This window comes from Hylobates moloch, unplaced genomic scaffold (genome assembly GCF_009828535.3).
Source record: "Hylobates moloch isolate HMO894 unplaced genomic scaffold, HMol_V3 SCAFFOLD_1, whole genome shotgun sequence".
In the NCBI taxonomy this organism is placed as follows: Eukaryota; Metazoa; Chordata; class Mammalia; order Primates; family Hylobatidae; genus Hylobates; species Hylobates moloch.
In genome coordinates this window covers 55885408-55899992 of record NW_026652276.1, presented here as the reverse complement: position 1 = coordinate 55899992, position 14585 = coordinate 55885408, and the positions used below count along the sequence as shown (strand labels likewise).

Sequence of the window (14585 nt, the reverse complement as noted above, 5' to 3'; positions counted from 1 at the left end):
TGAGTGAGTTCTCACGAGATCTGAAGGTTTTATAAAGGGCTCTCCCCTTCAGTAGGCACTCATTTTCTCTGCTGCTACCCTGTGAAGAGGTGCCTTCCACCATGATTCTAAGTTTCCTGAGGCCTCTCCAGCCATGCAGAACTGTGAGTCAATTAAAACTCTTTTCTTTATAAATTACCCAGTCTCAGGTATTTCTTCATAACAGTGTGAAAATGGACTTATATAACAGGTTCTATTTCACACTTGAAAATAAATATTTTTAAAAATCTGTCTCACTATTTTCTCTGTAAGAATGACTGAGTGTCCAAGAGGTATTCCTAAATGAGAATTTAAGGGCATGGAAAGAGAAAGTACATATATATATACATACAACTCTTAAATGCAGGCGTGGAAAATGATCTCCAAGTAGCTTTAAATAGATAAAATATGCATGTTAGGAGAGCAAGAGTAAAGAGTGAGCACTATATCACTTGTTTCCTGGATTTTAAATACTTAAAATACGTAAGAAGAGTGTTTAAAATATTTCAAGCACATGCATAAACACATACACATTCTAAAAGCCTAGAATGACACCTTCATCCTGTCCTTTGCCATAAGAAACTGACCTTTGCACCAATCTAGGTTCCTAGCCCAGAGATAGAAGGGAAAGATATCTCAGCAAAAGATCAAAGTAGCATGTATTTTCCCCCATAGATACTCTTGTTACTTGGATGTTGCTTAAAATGAATCTCTCTCCCACTTACTCTGTTCTCTAGGGCTAACAAGCTTTGTGACGATGACAGCGGCCAATCCCATTCTCCCTGCTGCCTGAAGTCCAGACAATAGCTAAATTCACCGCACCTTTCTCACTTGCTAGAAGTTACAGAGGCATTTATTATGCATTCATGAATAGATCAGTGCAATAAGAGTAGTTGCTATTTTGAGTAGCAATTCCTGTCTTTATGAAAGAACTATAGAACTGACTCACACAAAGAGACAGATTGGCATGTTCAGGATAAAGTTCTGGGAGCCAAGCCCCACGACTGCTCCCAATGAACCTCAGCACTGGAATTCACTCCCCTGTGTTTTTCCCTACAACACTAGGTAGAACTGAATTGTGATACCAATAGAATATTGCAGAAATCACAGAGTGCGATGTCCGAGGCCAAGTCACAAAAGCCTTCTTTCTCCTGCATTATTCACTTTGAGAGAAGCTGCTCATCATGCATTTGGGGGAAACTCCAATAGCCCTATGGAGAGGTCCTTGGAGCAAAGAACCTAAGCCTCTTGGCAATTTCCAGCACTGCTATATGATTGAGCCATCTTAAAAGAGAATCCTCTAGCCCCAGTCAAGCTGTTAAATGACTGCAGCTTGGCTGACATGTAACAGCAACCACATGAAGAAACTGAAGCCAGGACTAACCAGCTAAGCTGCTCTTGAATTCCTGCCTCATAGGAAGGGTGTGAGAACATAAAGATTTCTTGTCATTTTAAGCCACTAAACTTAGAGGTCATTATTTTTGCAGCAATAGGTAACTACTTTCAAATTGTATTTTAAATCTATCCTATGCCTTACCCATTTCCCCATCATTTCTTGCTCCACTATCTTGCCTATACTATTAATCATCCCTAACCTATCCTACCCCTAAAGTTATTAATGAAAGTATAACTCTGTTCCTTTTACTCCCCTTTTAGAAATCTCTCATGATTGTCAGTAACTTACAAGGTAAAATTCAAACATTTTTACATTATTGCAACCTGGTCAGAATTTAGCTTTTCAGTTTCATCCTCCATGACTCCTTCAACATATTCTTTAAATTTGTTTATATCAAACGATTTCCCTTTTTCCAACCGTGCCTTGCACTTCACGCCTTTTACATTGCTCCCTCCATTCTTTACCTGAACCATCTTTGCCACATATCTCTCCTGAGAAAGATCATTTTTTAATGTTAAGGACAATTGTTACATCTTCTCTAGAGTCTTCCCAGATACTTTCCCCAATATAATTAGTTGTTCACTCATTTGTCTTCCCTCAGTACATTAAATATAATGGTGGTAGAGTAAAAGTTTAATGTATTACATTGTGTTATAGTTGATTGGATGTGTTTTTACCTCCTCTATCAGACTGTGACCTTCCTAGGGAAAAGAATCCTGTTTTAGTCATCTTTTATTCCCAGAGCTTTGACATGCTAAATGAGACATAGTACAAACTCAATCAATGTTTGTTAAGTAAATGAATAAACAAATAGGTGAAAGTTAGAATGTACTATCTCTTCTCTTCTTTTTTTATTCATTTCCTCAACATTAAATTGAGGGAATTTAAAATTCACGAGGTCCTATTTAATTTGGCCACAAGGACCTATTTATTTTACTTTCAAATTGTCTCCTAAACCCATTATCTTCATGCTCTCATATTTCCCATTCCCTTGTTGGAATCATTGACTGCAAAGGAGCACAAAATTGTATATGATCACAATGAAAAAAAGATTTTCAATATTGTTTAACTCTGTATGGGAGTTAGGTCAGGGAGGGAAAGAGTCAATGCCTTAATGCTGACACATAGGTGGGTCCATAGTTAGCTCCCAAAACTAAACAAAGAATAAAATAACCATTAGAATGTCAGAATAATATTTTTGTGGCCCATAGAAGTTCTGGATTATTTAGTAACTCAATAAACAATTGTAGTTTATGTTTAGTTATTCTAATATATTTAAGTTTCTTTTTTTCCCTAAGTTGACGATATTATGATTTCTTTAGAAACTATCAAAAAACACCTTTTTGATCATACTTCAAGCCAAATCAATTGACTTGCCACACTTCAGTAAATTTAACACTTGACAGTTCTTCGTAATTCTTTGTGTGTTTTTGTAAATTTGTGTGTGTGTCTAAGACCTTTAAATATATTGTGTATTGATAAAAATAAGGTCATAGGCTGGGCGTAATGGCTCATAGGTATAATCCCAGCACTTTAGGAGGCTGAGGTGGGAGGATTGCTTGATGCCAGGAGTTCCAAACCTGCCTGGGCAACATAGCAAGACCTCATCTCTACAAAAATATTTTTAAATTAGCTGGGCATGGTGGCACACACTTGTAGTTCCAGCTACTCGGGAGGCTGGGAGTATCCCTTGTACCCAGGAATTGGAGGCTGCGGTGAGCTATGATCACGCCACTCCACTTCAGCCTGAGCAACAGAGCAAGACCCTGTCTCTATAAAAACAAAGAAAATAAAGTCATAAATACTTAAGTAAAGGCAAATCCTTGCATATTCTACATACTTTTTTTAGAAATTAGAAGATTTTAAATGATGCATAGGAAATATCTAATCTCATGGCTTCAAATAATGGAATTAAATTTCTGTCTCAAGTGAGAGATATTTTCCCCATAATTACACTGGTAGAGTACACACTGAAATCCAGCTGGCCCATCCACTACATCCTCAAACTGTTGGAGCCATTGAATAATGGCCTGTTGAAATTGGTACTAAAGACACACAAACACAAAAAAAGAGCATTTATGTAAGGCAGATTTAAAACAGACTTTTCATCAAAATGCCACACTCATTTCTAAAGTTTCCCAAAAGAGTTGTCTATCTTTTATTAATTAATTAAGAAAATTAAAGAGAAATTGTTCAAATGACAACCTATCTAAGTGGTCAATAAACAAAAAATAAAATTCTGACCATGCAAAACAATATCCATTTATTCAACCAAAAATTCACTTGATGTTTTTAAACATCTGTGTTAAATAGCACTTTGTTTACATAGTATTATAATATCATAGTTCCAATCTACATTTCTGAACTGTTGAAGAAAAATATAAGAACAGTCATATTTCCTATATAATATTCTCCTACATTTTGTATAGAATTATAGGTGTAAAATTATATGTATAATTTCTGTTTCCAACTATGACTGAATAACTGGCACTGGATTAACTATCCAGCTTGAAACAACTATGAAACTTTACAAAATATATGAAGCATCAAAGTGAGATGTTTGACAACAGGTAGCAGAGAACTGTAACCTGTGACACAAGGGTAAGCCATGAGGTGAGTCCCACAATCACCTGTGGTTCAGTCTAGAGGCACCTTCCAAATCATTGCACAAAGATGTGGAGCCCCAGCAGAGCACAGCAGTTTCCTTTTTGTGCAAACTGACAAAACACTTTGTAAAATCTATATGACAATACAAAGAACTCAAAATAGCCAAAATTATCTTGAAAAATAAGAAAAAAATTGGAGTATTCACATTACCTGATTTCAAAACTTATTCTAAAAGTTATAGTATCCAAGACACAGTAATGTTGCATAAGGACAGACAAATAGGTCAGTGGAATAGAATTAAGAGTCCAGAAATAGACACACAATTATATAGTCACTTTTTACAAAGACACCAAAAGGAAAGTCATTTCAACAAAAGGTATTGAAACAACTGGATATCCATATGAGGGGAAAAAACAACTTCAAATATGTCTCTCACAATACTCAAACATAATTTGAAAAAGACCACAGGTTTAAACACAAAAGCTATTATTGAGTTTTAGAAATTATTTAAATATTCTGATAAAATTCTTTTTAAATCTATGTATGGTATATGTTTTCTCAAGAATATAAATGCCTACTTATTTTCTTAACGGTGTTTCTTTGATGAGTGTAAGTTTTCAACTTTTATGAAGTCTAACTTATTATCTTATCCTTTTATGGTTTGTGCTTTCCGTGCCTTGTGTAAGAAATATTTGACCCCAAAATTGCAAAAATATTTTCCTATATTTTCATACACTACAGAGGCTCAAAACAGATGGCTATGTGTAATGACTACTCTGGTATCTTCTTCAGAGGGTATTTTTGAAAATGAAGAGTTTATCAAGGGTTGCTGAGAATATTGAACTCCAGGTCTAGACCAGACCACATACACAGGGGCACAAAAGACAGCTACGAATGTCAGTTTTCTATTACTTTAAGTATTATGCTTTAAAGTTTAATCCAAAGGGGAAAATAAACCTTGTAAAATCTTGCATAATTTCTTTATATACCATGAAATAAGCAATATAGAATATTCAAAATAAAAGTAAAAACAATCAAAAACAAAAAAATTTATTTGACTCACATGGCATTCTGTTGGCAAAGAAAATTGTGTTAAGGTTTATCAAATTTTCCCACCAATATTGTATTTTCAATCCAGTACCATCCTCAAGTTATGGTAGATCCTTATGTTCCTGATGTGGCTTTTATCTAATTATTTAAATTACATTAAAAATGCCCAAATCTATTCAGTCATACAAACTATATCTTCTATGAGTTTTAAGTAAAGTATAAACATTTACAACTTTACAATCACATCAAATTTCAGTCAACTAAGATGTAATCAAAAGTATAATTTCAGTTAATCAAAATGACATGTACTTAAAACCAAAAAAGCCAGGCATGGTGGCTCAAGCCTGTAATCCCAGCACTTTGGGAGGCCAAGAGAGGCTGATCACTTGAAATCAGGAGTTCGAGACCAGCCTGGCCGACATGGCAAAACACCATCTCTACTAAAAATATAAAAGTTAGCCAGGCACGGTGGCATAAGCCTGTAGTCCCAGCTACTCGGGAGGCTGAGGCAGGAGAATCGCTTGAACCCAGGAGGCGGAGGTTGCAGTGAGCCAGGGTTGTGCCACTGCACTCGAGCCTTGGCAGCAGAGCAAGATGCTGTTGCAAAAACACACACACACACACACACATAAACAATAAAGTATGCATTTTATTTCCCCAATGCAGAGTGTTTATTAATGACTAGTATCCATAAGAAATGCCTTCTTTAAAATCATAAACACTAAACTGTTACATATACTATTAATGTATAGATGCACACTATTATATGTACTCATTATATGTACAGTATTACATATGTTTACTAGTAAAAGTATGGAAAATTCATTCTGGTTATAGAATAAGGAATAAAAAGAGTTTGAATTCACTGAACATATACTGTGTGTCTCTTTCAAGTTATGATGTGTTATAGCCTGATTAACCTAATAGTGATAGACTAAGGGCACATCTCCATGAGAAACTATGGAAATATGGAGGAGCTTATTCATTCACGTATATCCATCTGGTGATATATAACCTTTGTATTCTTGATTGCTGACTCAGCAGAAAATTAGAATGTTACTTAAGCCAAATAAGAGTCACCACATGTACCAATCCATAAACTTGGACTGGCCTTAGAAATATGATCCAGCTAGTAAGCACCCAGACTTCTATTAGATCTGGGGAACACAAAGATAAATAAGACACAACTTAAACTCTCTAAATGAAATGGTTCTCAAATATTCTGACTGAAACCAATTAAACTGGGACAATGACCCACAGCTAATTTATCTGAAATTTGATTTACAAACAAATTTTGGGAGCATTATGTACATTCTTCAGCAAGAGAGCTATAAATCATTTTACACAAGAATCGATTTGTGCTTTTAAGTATAACTATATGGGTCAAAATTCTTGCTAATGCTCGTATGCATTGCTGCATTCTATTGGATTAGGAAAACCACTGAAAATTGGTAAGTCATTGATAAAATGACATTTAAATATCAATGATTTATAATTTAAACCCAAAAATAGTATTAATTTAAAAACTACAACTAAGTGATGATAAAATGGTAAAAGTATCCTTTCTGGAGTTACTGAGAATCACAACTAACAAGCATGTCTTGGGAAAAATATAATTCTAAGATAATGTAACATGTAATAATAACATCATACAGTTTATGATGCAAATGTCAGTAATCCTCATAATTCTTTTCATAGAGTATCCTTTGCGTTTATCCATTTAACAAATTTATTGAGATTCTTACATGTACTAGACACTATACACTATACTCAGTGCTGGGGGTATAATAGCAAAAATATAACAAATATAAATGATCATGCTATCGAGGTACATATGATGAGAGGAAAAATAATCAACCAACCAATCATGAAGAAGTACAAAATGAAACATTATGAAATTATATATATATATATATATATATATATGCAGAGAGAGAGAGAGGCTTTATCTATATGTATACATACATATATATGTATGTAAACACACACACTAAAGGACTTTGGCTTAATCACAGGGTCAGATGAAGCCTCCTGAGGAAATGGTCCTTGTGATAAGATGTAAAAGTTAATTGAAGAAGAAGATGGGGCCAGGCAAGGTGTCTCAAGCCTGTAATCCCAGCACTTTGAGAGGCTGAGGCAGGCAAATCACTTGAGGCCAGGAGTCTAAGACCAGCCTGACCAACATGGCAAAACCCTGTCTCTACTAAAAGTACAAAAATTAGCTTAGCATGGTGGCACACACCTGTAGTCCCAGCTACTTGGGAGGCTGAAGCACGAGAATTCCTTGAACCTAGGAGGCACAGGTTGCAGTGAGCCGAGATTGCACTACTGCACTCCACCCTGGGCAACAAAGCAAGACTGTCTCAAAAAAAAAAAAAAAACAAAAAAAAAGGTTACATTCACTTAGAACATCAGAAAGAGCATGTGCAATGTCTGGGGTAGAGCCAGCTTGGGGAACACAATAAAGTCAAGGAAAGCCTGCATGGCTGCAGGAGGCAGTGAGAGGCAAAGCACAGTGTGGAATGAGAATGGAAAACTGGGTTAGAAAGACAATATGCAAGGTTTGTAAGCTTTTTTAAGGATTAACATGTAACAAAATGAATTGTTTCAATTTAGCATTTAGTTTATAGAATATCCTGGTGACATTGTGAGTAAGCTAGAAGAGAAATTAGCACCTACAAGAAATGCTTTGTGTCTCCCTTTTGGGGAGATGGTGAGTATATTTTTATATTCAAGATATAGTTGCATTATGCTGCATGACATAGTTATTACTGCCTAAATGTGTATAGTTCAAATTTGGATGATGTGGACTTTGCTAGATAATGTATGTTGATACTCAATGGGATAATATATAATCCTAAGGGCCATATAAATATAATACATATTGCATGTTTTAAAATATACATTGATGGTGTCATTAATATGTCATCAAAGATATTCAAAGTCATCCTTGCCTTTCTAAGTAAATACTTCCCTCTATCACAAGAATTAAGAGCCTAAAAACTGTATTTGCCAGACACTCTTGCAAGAAATTTTCTGGCTTAAATTCTGCCAAGAAGATGCACTCTCATAATATGTGGAAGTTTGAAAAGAAAGAGAAGCACTGCCCTCCTCCAAAAGCAATGCATAAATCATGTCTTAAACTATGAACAAGACTTGAGAGCAGGTAGTTTATTTTGGAGTTCATCCAGAAGCAGAAGAGCGTGGAAAAGTGACACAAGGAAGGGAAGAAAGCCAATAAAGGAAAATCGACATATGGATTACAGCTGTAGTCAACTGAGGCTCAATCCTGCTGGAAACCCTTGGAGGGATTACATAGAATAGACTTCAGAATTGTTCCACTGAGGGTAAGGAGCTGCCATGTTCATTCACCAACTTCTGATCCTCAGTGGTTGAAGGTTGCTCCTGGGGCATTCATTTTCTGACACTCATGTCCTGCCCCACATGCAGCATGTCTGTACAGAGAGACAGACATAGCTTCTGAATGTATAGGAATTGATCCCACAAAGCTTCAAGGGGTATTTTAGAGGGACCAAGATCTATAATGAGTACAAAGCTCTTAGAACTCATGTCAGCCCTGCAGGAGGTTGAGATTATTGGCATCAACTTTATGATTCCTGCATTTCTGGGTTCTCTAAGTACCAGAGCACTTTCTTCTGATGTTTCCTGCCTCTGATTTCCAACCATGTTGTGTCTAATTTCCTGTATTAAATACCTTTTACCTAAAGTGGTTTCTGTTTTCCTGACCATACTAGCTGATATGGGCAGGATAGGAATGAAGATGTGGAGATATTCAAGAAATATTTTTTTTATCTTAAAAAATCACCTCAGTCAATAATTACATGAGAGAAAGGTGAAAGAGGAAAAATCTATAACGATTAAAGTAGAATATAAGAAATACATTTGTTCATATTAGAGTGAGGGGCAAGGTGAGGGAGATAACTATTTTTCAAATATGTAGAGTTTGATGAAACTTCAATACACTTAATGGGAATTATATTTAGGAGGCAGTTTGATAGATGTATGAATCTGCATTTCAAAAGAGATGTTGGGTTGGTGTCATAGATTTAGAAATCTGAGTTCCAACAATGTTTGAAACTAGGTAAGATTTCCTATGAAGACTATTTAAAACAAGAATAGATACAAAAATTGAAGGTGCAAGTGAGGGAGTACCTGGGGAGAAAACTGAGGAACTATCAGTAAAATGTAAAAAAAAAAAAAAAAAAAAATAGAAAAGAAGCCAAGGAAGAAGAAAATTTCAAGACTGACCACAGTATCAAATAGAACAGATCTGGGGGGAAAAAAAAAACAGAGAAAGAGAGAGAGATTCTAAAGTATCCTTTGAAATGGACAACGATTAGATCATTAGTAATGGAAGCAAAAGCATTCTCAGTCGTAGAATTGGAACAAAGCTTGACAAAAATAGGTTGAAATTTTTAAATTTAGCTGTAACAGCAAGAGAACAAGGGAGGTTACTAGAAAAAAATACATATATGTGTAAATATATGTATTATGCGTTCCATAACAAATTTTTGTAGTATTCATTTACCTATCTGTATATTCAACTTAATAAAAACACCATAAATACAAATACTTATTAACTTTTTAAATATTTATTCAATATTGTTTCAGGTTTTTTTGAAGACTTTGTTATTTCTTTTACAAAAGAATCATTTTGTCTTGATTTATATCTGGGTAGTCATTTTAAATGTACAAGTTTTTCTTATGTTTAAGTAATATTAAATAAAAGTTTGTTCTTTCTTACATATTCTAATTATTTAGCTTCTATGCTACTTCCATGTTGAAAGTGATAAAGCTTTTAATACACGAGAGCTGCCTACTAGAAGCTCAGAAATGCTTGTGTTAATTGAGAATTTGTCAGTATGTTACTCCTGGATGCACGTGGATAAATCATACTGGTATTAGTAGGATTACGATAATGCAATGCAATAAGGCTTTACAGCTCTTTATTTTTAACACAATTTATGGCTTGTGGCACACAATACTACTTAAAATGTGAATTTAGAAAATCCTATGCTAAGCACAGTGGAAGCAGCATTGTTTTTCCTGTTTTAGAATTTACATCTGCGGCACTCAAAAAATTCCACAGGTCTGTCATCAATAAACAGTACTAGATTATATGCTGAACACCAGAGATACAAGAATCAGAGAGATATGTCTTAGGACTTCTTTTTCAAACCACAGCTTGACACCAATTAGAGATCTGTTAAATCAGTATCTTAGGTTGCACTGATGTTTCTAATGGGATGGAAAGGAAGGAATGACAATGGAATGGGATAGAAAATATTTGCATACATTACCTATTACAAATATAAATATTATTTCATGAAATTGAATTTCAGTTTTATACATTACTCATATAAGGATGTGTTTGGTGATAGACATGCAAATAGAGCATTTCAAAGTAATAATATAAGTGCTATGATAAAAGGATATTCCAGTCATATATAAGCTAGAGAAAAGGGATTTAACCCAGCCTGCAGAGACACAGGAATCTTTCAGAAGGAAATAAATGCAGTATTTACCAGTTATACTAATCAGCATCAGGTTATTCATTAAATAAAATCCTAAATGTATTATGGAAGAACAATTTGAAGTGGTGCTATTAGAAATATTTTTATGACTTATAAAATTCTGTAAAATACTGCTTAGATATTAAGACTTCACAAGCTACAATGACATGACCGTTAACCCCACTGAAAAATAGTTATAGCCAGTTATGGTGGCTTGTGCCTATAAATCTTAACACTTTGGGAGGCTGAGGTGGGAAGATGGCTTGAGATCAGGAGTTCAAGACCACCCTGGGCAACATAGTGAGATCCAATCTAATCAAAAATAAAATAAAATTAGCCAGGCATGGTGGCTCAAGCCTGTAGTCTTTACTACTCAAGAGGCTAAGGCAGAGGATTGCTTGAGCCCAGGAGTTCAAGGCTGCAGTGAGCTATGATCACAACCCAGATGACAGACCAAGACTTTGTCTCTAAAAGAAAAAAAAAAAATTAAACAAAATACTAATATAATAATTTTTTCCACAATTTTCGTTTTACAATTCACTTTTCTCTTTTTTTTTTTCTTTTTTTTCTTTTTTTGAGACGGAGTCTATGTCGCCCAGGCTGGAGTACAGTGGCATGATCTCAGCTCAATACAACCTCGATCTCCCAGGGTCAAGCGATTCTTCTGCCTCAGCCTCCTAAGTAGCTGGGATTGCACCTGGCTAATTTTTGTATTTTTAGTAGAGACGGAGTTTCACCGTGTTGGCCAGGCTGGTCTCAAAACTCCTGACCTCGGGTGATCGCTCATCTCAGCCTCCCAAAGTGTTGGGATTACAGGCGTGAGCCACCACACCCGGCCTAGAGTATACTTTTCAATTTATAGTTAAAAATATGTCTTGAAACAAATAATATGTTACTCCTATTTGGATTGTTTTCAAATTAACTTTTTTACTATTTAAAGTCGGTAGCTCCATATTAAGAAGAGGAAGCATAAATGATGAATGCAGCATACATATTTGAAACATTTACATTAGGCTTCAGAATATTTTCACCAATGTTCTATGGAACAATGGACATATTCTATGTTCAATGGACACACTCACCTTGATTCTGTCTTTGATTTGTTTTTACAAGTCTGCAAGGCCTCCAAGTAATGGAATGTTACAGGTTTCAATAACCAGTTACATGGTGATGATACTCAAGTCTATATTCAGTTCTAGGTCTGTATTTTCCAGTATTGAACAGCTCCTTTTGTATATTCCACAAATACCTCAAAATCAGCCATCTTCTAAATAAATTTATTATTTTATACCAATAATAAGATTCCCTATGTACAGTAGAGTACATAACCAGCTACCTGGTTAGTAGCACCATCATCTAACTAGTCACTTGAGCAAGAAAGCTAGTAGTTATCTGAGATTCCCTCCTCTCCATTATATTACCATTTTCAATTAGTTAATAAGACTAGAGGATTTTCCAAACTCAATTTACCCCTCCCTCCCTCCCTCTTCTTTATTCACCTTCCATTGCTTTAGTTCAACTCCTCACTTACACAAATTTAGTATCCTCCCTACCTCCCATCTTCTTCTCTAACTCAACCTCTTCTCTGCTGTCAGAGTAATGTTTCTGTAACAGAAATTAAACTACATCATTCCTCTACTTAAAATTCTGTAATGGCTCCTTATTTCTGATAAAATAAGATCCTTAGTATATAAGGCCCTTCTACTACCTACTACCTTGTCCTCAAAGACAGTAATTCTATCTTGACATCATTATATCTGCAGCCCAACTCTTTAACAAGCTTACTGTTAGGTAAACCCAACTATTTAACAAGCTTACTGTTGGTACCTGCTTTCTAGCCACAACTCCCATCACCCTTTCTGCCTCACATGATGCACATCATTTTTCTAGCAGGACTAAATCATCTGCCAGTGCCAGATGACATAAATCTATCTCAAGCTGTGACTTTTCACAGGCTGGTCCTTTTCCTGCTGTTACAGGTTTCTTTTTACAATTCATGCTCCAAGACTCAGTAAAATGTTCCTACATGGTTTCATGCCTTTTTTCCTAATTTTTTTGGATTTTTTTCCAAAATTTCCAATTTTTCAAGACAAAATTAACTATTGCCTCTTCTGTATTCCTGTTGCCCTTTGTAGATTTATTATTATATTTATTATAAGTATTTTATCAAAATAATTCATTTGATTATTATAACACTTATAATACTGCTGTAACTGCTCAGGTTTTTAACACCACTGCTAGATATTCAACCTTCAAAGTTCAGGATTCTATTCATTCTTATATCTCCAGCATCCATCACAGTCTGGCTCCCAGGAAGTGAACTTAACAAAGGTCTGTTGAATAAATGTATCAACATGAGACAAAAATAATACCATTAAGTGATTGGTTGTTACTTTAAATGTTCTCCTCCGAAAAGACATTATGATTAGGGTGTGTGATCATTAGGCTACATCCAAATTAATCTGGGAGATGATCATTGTTGTCATATGTTTATATGCAATCAAAACATTATGGTTATTAGGTTGCTTTTGTCTTTTCCATATCGGAGAGTCAAATTTCAACTTTGTCAGGATTTTTTTGTACACCACACCATGCACTTTGCAGCATGGAATATTCTTTTTCGACCCCTAACAGCAAGGGCTAAGGAGGTGGACATAAGAAAGGCTAACTTGGTATGAATGGATCTTGGGACAATTATGCCTCTCTCCATGGCTTGGTTAACAGGACCCTCGACATTTTGCTCATGATCCATTTATCAGACTGTAATTTCTAGTATTCACTTTCTTCCTTCATGAAAATCCAAACTGTTTATCTTTAGGTGCTTACCTTAAAAACAAAAGTTGCTCAGGCTGGGTGTGGTGGCACACTCCTTTTTTGGAGGAGTATTTTGGGAGGCAAGGTGGGCAGACTGCTTGAGCCCAGGAGTTTGAGACCAGCCTGGGAAACATGGAGAAACCCCGTCTCTACAAAAAAAAAAAAAAAAAGTTAGTCAGCCTGGTGGCATGCATCTGTGATCCCAGCTACTCAGGAGTCTGATGTGGAAGAAACACCTGAGCCTGGGAAGTCCAGGCTGCAGTGAATCATGATTGCACCACTGCACCTCCAGCCTGGGCGATGGAGTAAGACCCTATCACTAAATAAATAAATAAACTAAAATTTTTTTAAGTTGCTAATCAAATAGGATTGGACCACAAACCCATGAGTGAGCCTAGCTAGCATTAAGTAGACCCAACCAGCCTACCCATGCATTCATAAGCAAAAAATCAGTGCATGTTTTATGTCACTGCTATTTTGTGGTTGCTTATTTCATACCATTATTGTGGCAATGGACAGCTGAAACAGAATCCTAGTTCAGAAAGTCTCCAACTAAAATATACCAGTAACAGGTAGTTGTGAGAGTTTGCCAGCCCTTTAGTATGCATTTATAGCAATCTTTGGAGAGATGTAGATTTGCCTTCTCTTCTCCCACTGATGGGAGACCAGGCACAGTAGGCAATATAAAAAGAATTAGAACTGAATGTCTGGAAAGCAAAGTTTTAGCTGTGGCTGTACTACTAGGTAATAGGGACCTCAGACAAGTTAAAATAAGATAATATTAAGATTACAGTTGTTCCCAAATCTGACTATAAAAGTACTGGAGAAATTTTCCGGTGACATTGTTTTTGACATAAATTCCTAGTAGTTCAGAGGTGGTACTAGAAAAAAGCTTTTAAAAGTTGGTTATCTGCAAGATTAGGGGTCTCAAATCCTCAGTTGTATTTGCAAGTTATTTTTACGGGTCATTCCAGATTATTTTTTGTCATTCTTTTCTTTGGTGAGCTATTGGTACGAACAAAATTACTTAGAAAATAAGTGGCGCATTAACACCAAAAAATGAATAAAGCCCCTCTCTAATGATGAATTAACCACTCCAATGTGAAAAGGTCTATGTATTTGCTAAGTAAAATGGTGTTTATAATCTACAGTCTGGTTGTGGTAGG

At 35.5% G+C, this 14585-nt stretch overlaps 1 long non-coding RNA gene across 3 annotated transcripts in view; it reads right to left on the bottom strand.

The window, feature by feature from the left end:
- The window catches only part of LOC131383752 (uncharacterized), a 63733-nt gene that overhangs the window by 22775 nt on the left and 26373 nt on the right, over positions 1–14585 (bottom strand). For all 3 annotated transcript variants that reach the window (XR_009213990.1, XR_009213987.1, XR_009213989.1), the window contains exon 2: positions 13432–13568. This is a non-coding gene — a long non-coding RNA (uncharacterized LOC131383752). The remainder of the gene's footprint in view (positions 1–13431; positions 13569–14585) is intronic.